Source organism: Stegodyphus dumicola, chromosome 8 (assembly GCF_044657685.1).
Source record: "Stegodyphus dumicola isolate Sdum_Otavi_A_Nest chromosome 8, ASM4465768v1".
Lineage (NCBI taxonomy): Eukaryota > Metazoa > Arthropoda > Arachnida > Araneae > Eresidae > Stegodyphus > Stegodyphus dumicola.
Window position 1 is genome coordinate 132,323,472 of NC_140775.1, and position 5,388 is coordinate 132,328,859.

The window sequence follows — 5,388 nt, forward strand, 5'->3', positions numbered from 1 at the left end:
ATTTTACTTTTTTGTTTTATGTTTGAAAATTACAGCTTGGAATTCTTTTTGCTGTAAAGAAAGTTGTTTTTGGTTTGGATTAAATACATAAAATGCTCATTTTCTCGAATTGCAAGAATGCTGGTAGCATATTTTATTCCCTGTTAACAGTAGGTTTGTGTGTGTTCCTCACATTGTGAACAGACGGCAGCACCTTGAGTCACCAGATTTTGAACACTCGTAGTCCTCCACCCGAACATGTGCCCTTCGAAGCCTGAATTTTAAATTTCGAATTTTTTAAAATTTATTTTGTATTTTGTGGGAATTTAAGGAAATTGCATTAAAAAGTCAGCGATATAAAAGCTTTGTGTTGCCATTACGAAAAGCGTAAGATTTCAAATTTAAGCAGAAAAGTCAGCCATATTAAACAAATGTTTTGCCACTCGGAAGAAAGGAATATGTTTATCTTTTAAATTTAATTAAGTAACTCAGTGAGGGAAAGAAATTTATTGCCGCTCTGAATTATTTATATCTTCCATAAGTATTTTTATCTTCCGCGCAGTAATAAGTTGTCTTTTAGTAATGCTTAAGATTGTATTTAATTTTTCTTTCAAATTTATTTTGTTATTAATTAAAAAACTAAGCAATTTAAGTGCATTAAATACAGATTCATTTAATCTGCTATTAATGACTAGCTGGACCTGTAAAAATTACATTAGCTGGAATAATTAAAATCATTATACAGTGGCTCCCAATAGAGTTCCCACACTTACGAGTTTACGAAATTAATATTTGAGAATGAGAATTTCTTAGTAATATCTATAAACTTCTTTTAGCAAAAATACATTAGTTATTTAATTAACTTAGCAAAAGTTTTTCTTTGGAAAATCAATAATAAAATAGTAACAGAAAAGTTACACCAGGAAAGTCTTTGTACATTTTAAAGAAATCCGAACATATTGGTAAATATTGTAGTTCTCCTGTTATTTATTATTTTGTAGGATATCTTGCAGCATTTATGACAGCTTTCAAATCTTTGAGCATACAGTTAAGCTTTTATTTATTTATTTTTTTTCAAATATCTGCATCAATGTTCCTCCATTCTTTCGTCTTGGGATAAGTTCCTCATTTTTTATTCTCCATACAATTATATGCCTATCGAAACCCAAAACGTTATATTTGCTTGCATCTGCAAATAAGACATGGTTGCAATACGCTTCGGGCTTATTTACCATAGAATAAGCTTTCTATTTCTTGCAGTTACAAAAAATTTTCCGCGAGCCGAGCGCCTATGTACAGATCTGATACATTCGTACATACAACAGTATATTCGTCGAACAGTTTCAGGTGAAATTGAAGTAGAATATTCTTCAGTAAATTCTGTAGAAATGTTTACAGCACTCAAACGTGGATGTTTCACAAATTTTATAACTATAAATCTCTGATCACGTTAACTTGCCAGACGATCTTTTCTTACTTTATTTTCGATACGATGTTCTTCTTTAAAGCATTTTATTCACATACTACAGAGTAGAATGGGATAAATTCACTAATTTAGCGATATCCCGGATTGATTTTCCACCCTGATGATGAAAAATGATCAGTTTTTATATGATATTTGTTGTTTCCTTACGACTACGATGCATTTTTAAATATTAAATAAAATATAACGAAGTAAGCAAGCAAAGAATAAAGACAAGCGAAATTTTAAATGTCATCAAAAGGCAAAAATAAAAAAAAAATGTAGCAGATGATAATTTTATTTGTGAAATTTTACGAAACTGTTTCGGGATACGATCATTTTGTGGCGTGCTTTATGTATGCCTCCTTATATTTTTCAGTTTTAGAAAAAGAAAATAAGTCAGTATTAAAAAAAAAGTGAAGTTTTATTCAAAATCGCATGGATATAATATGAAAAAAATTGGGGCTTTATATTCGGATTCAGTTCCGGACTACAGCGCTTTTGCTACCAATTCTTAAAGTGTACGAACACTTTTGGAGCCACTATATATATTTTTCTTTTCAGTAAAAAATATTTTTAGGCGGCTAGCCTCGCAAGTGACTAATAAAGGAAATTACATTTTATTAATTATAATATTTACATTATCATACGATTGCTCCCAACTGCTTGTAAGTTACCATCTTCATTGTCATCTTTATGCTAGCGTATTTATCTGGTTGTAACAAAAGTTTTCCAGCAAAAAAAAAAAAAAAAAAAAAAAAAAAAAAAAAAAAAAAAGTTCCAATAAAGTTTAAAAAAATAGATAGTGTAATAAAAAATAGCAGTACCCTTAGTACCTGTAGTAATCCCCACCCAAATGTATGATTTTCTCCCAACGTTTTGGTAATTTTCCAAAGCCTTCGGCCTAGAAACTTGGTGGCCGCGAGTCCAAAAAATGATCAACCTCACTCATGTGCAAAGAGAAAGATAGCAGCAGCACGATGTAGCTGTAGGTGTGAAAAAATGTAGAAGTCCGAAGGAACGATGTCGGGGCTATATGGTGGGTGTGGAAAAAGATCCCATTCGAGTCCGTACAGTGCCCAGCCACTGATTGCAGACACATGTGATCTTGCATTATCTTGATGGAACATCCCCTTTTTGCGCCGGAACTCAGTTCGAAGTTTTTCCTTGATAGCAGCATCAACACGTCATCTCCCTGTACACCTTTCTATCGATTGTTTTATGTTTTTCCAGATACTCTTTGTGGATAATACCAAGGCAATCCCACCAGATACAAAGAAGATCTTTTTGTTAGTCAAACTGCAGTTTGCGACCCTACCGACTGGCTCATCGAGCGCAGACTAATCCCGTTTTCGGCCTGTGTTGTTGAAGTAAGTTGAAGAAGTTGTTGAAATGACGATCGGTTTAGAATTTTGTCCTTGCGTTGATATTAGAGCCGCAGGCCCGAATATGTCTGTCCTTATCTGCTTGTGTTAACTCATGCGGCACCCAGCAACTGAACTTGTACGTCAAGTTTATGTGATGCAGAGTTCGAATAATGGACATAGCACTAAAGTCTAACTCCTTATCAAGCTCTCGTGTGTTTGCATACTGATCTTCTTCCACAAGTTCTCGCAGGTGGGCCTCATCAACAATCAGTAGGCCGGCCAGAGCGCTCTGCTTCTTGAATGTCCTAATCCTTGTTTTTGAACTTTGATACCAAACCTTCACAGTGTCATATGATACAACATTAGTACCATACACATGATTTGCTGACATTCTGACATTTTAGCTGACTTTTTATAACAGAACTGGAAGTAACTGATGGTTCTAATCTGGTAGCATGATAGTTCCATTTCAAACACCTTTTACTTAATGACAACGATATTTTTTTACAGATTTCACACTACAGTGTTCTAAAGCAAGTCTCTTTCTTTCAAATGCCAAATCTCATTTGACAAAATAGGATTAAACACGCCAACGTGAACTGTTTGCGCAGACGATATTTGCGGTGGCTGGAAACTTTCGTTAAAACCTGATACAGTAGAGTCTCGCAAACTCGACATAATGTGGATGAGAGACTGTCGAGTTTCCGAAAAGTCGAGTTTTACCGAATAAGGGGTGGGCTTTTTAAAACTGGCAAATATTTAACCATTTCATACGCGCTATATTATTTTTATAATTTTTTAACTAAAAACTCTAGAAATCGTATATTATGGTCCTAGAGACCAATAATATGTGAATTAAAAAGAATATGCTCTTGCCCATTGATCTGTGGGTGGTCGTACCGCTTTTTCCATCTGTCGAACGAGCCAGAACTAACAATGAATCCAGGCTCTCCTTCTTGAAAGTCATCATAAAACTTTAGGGCTTTCTCTTGAAAAATTGGTTCTGAAATGGGTGTTTCCTCTTTCCTTTGCTGCCTGAACCAAAAATAAAGCTCCTCGCTCACTTTTTCGTATTCCCCACATTTCATACTTTTTCTTTCCTCCTAAACTACCCGTAAATGTTCTTTTCACACACAAAGACTCGATTTCGGGTCTCTTCTTTTTCCACCCAAACTGCTCCACCTCAACACCTTAAAAGGTATTTCTCCCACTTCCCTAGCGTGCCTTCGTGGTGTAGTGGTTCTGCACGCTGGACCGGTATTCCAGAGGTCCGTGGTTCGATTCCCGGCGAAGGCGTTTGCTATTTTTCATCTTTCCGGCTTTCGAAAAAATCCTAATGTCTCTACAACCTAAATCCATGGTTTCATTTCCATTGTCACGTTAGTTTGTTTTCTTTTCTTTTCAAACTGCATTTTCACTTCACAGAATATCAAAAGTTCCTAAACATATGTAACACTTATAGTCCCGGATGGGAACTGAGAAATTATACCCGCAATGAACTGGTGTGAGTTTAGTTTGCAGTAAGATGCAATCATAAAACTTCAGACATGTCTCCTAACGTTTCGCAACAATAGAAGAGAATGTGAGCCAGCGCCAAACCGCTACCTGACTTTCTTCGTATTCTCGAAAGAAGCAAGCAGCATTGCCAAGTATTACAGCATATCTTGAAGTTTGTTAATCATTTCCAAAAATTAATGGCACAATGCGAAAACGCCAAAAATTACAGAAAAGAACACTCAAATCTTTGAACAAAATAGGAAAGACAAGGATAAATAATAATTAGATGTACTGCGTGTAATATTTGCTCTGATTGCCCTAGAGATATTATAAAAAATTCCTAAAATGTTGTCGAGTTATACGGAATGTCGATATATCGGGAGTTGAGTTTGCGGGATTCTACTGTATTTATTATTATGGACGAAACATTCGAATTCGAGAATTTCAAAAATCTTAAAAAGATTAAAACTCATATCTTCTGTAGTAAAAGTCATCGTTTCTTAATAAAGAAGCTTTATATTCTTCTCATGGAAGTCCTGCCTTATCTTCCACACGGTTAACTGAGACTTGACTGTATAATAATTATTCATTAAATATATGATCAATGCTGGTGTACGGTAATGACTTTTACAGATGATTAAAAAAGTAAGTAAATAAAAATCGCAAGTCGGTAATGGCATCTTCAAAAGAATGTTCTAAAGATTTGAATAAAATTTTTACTTGTAGTTTTGTTTTTAAGATGGAGTAGATATATTTTTGTGCTTTTAAAAGTCAAATTAAAATTTTTAAGGTTAGCAAAAATGAATTTTCATGAAGAAGCATCTCTTTTTTACTTTATTTCAAGAAAAGACTGGAAAATGAAATTTATCTCAATATGGAATGAAGAACAAGGAACATTATTGCTCTTATTTTGTAATTTAGTGTTTCATGAAGAGCTAAGAAAAGATTAGCTAGAGTTTCTTACATTAATTGTATAACATTAGTTACTTAAATGATAATCTGCAATAATTATATATGTTAGGAAAGTATTCTTGCTTCATTAAACTATGTCGTGTGAGGATATTTAATAATAATAAATTTTCC

General features: G+C 34.0%; 1 non-coding gene across 1 annotated transcript; it reads left to right on the forward strand.

Annotated features, from left to right (window-relative positions):
- The first annotated feature begins 4,030 nt into the window (after nucleotides 1-4,030).
- TRNAT-GGU (transfer RNA threonine (anticodon GGU)) lies at nucleotides 4,031-4,104 on the forward strand. The gene has a single exon. It is a non-coding gene; the product is annotated as a tRNA-Thr (tRNA).
- Nucleotides 4,105-5,388: the final 1,284 nt, after the last annotated feature.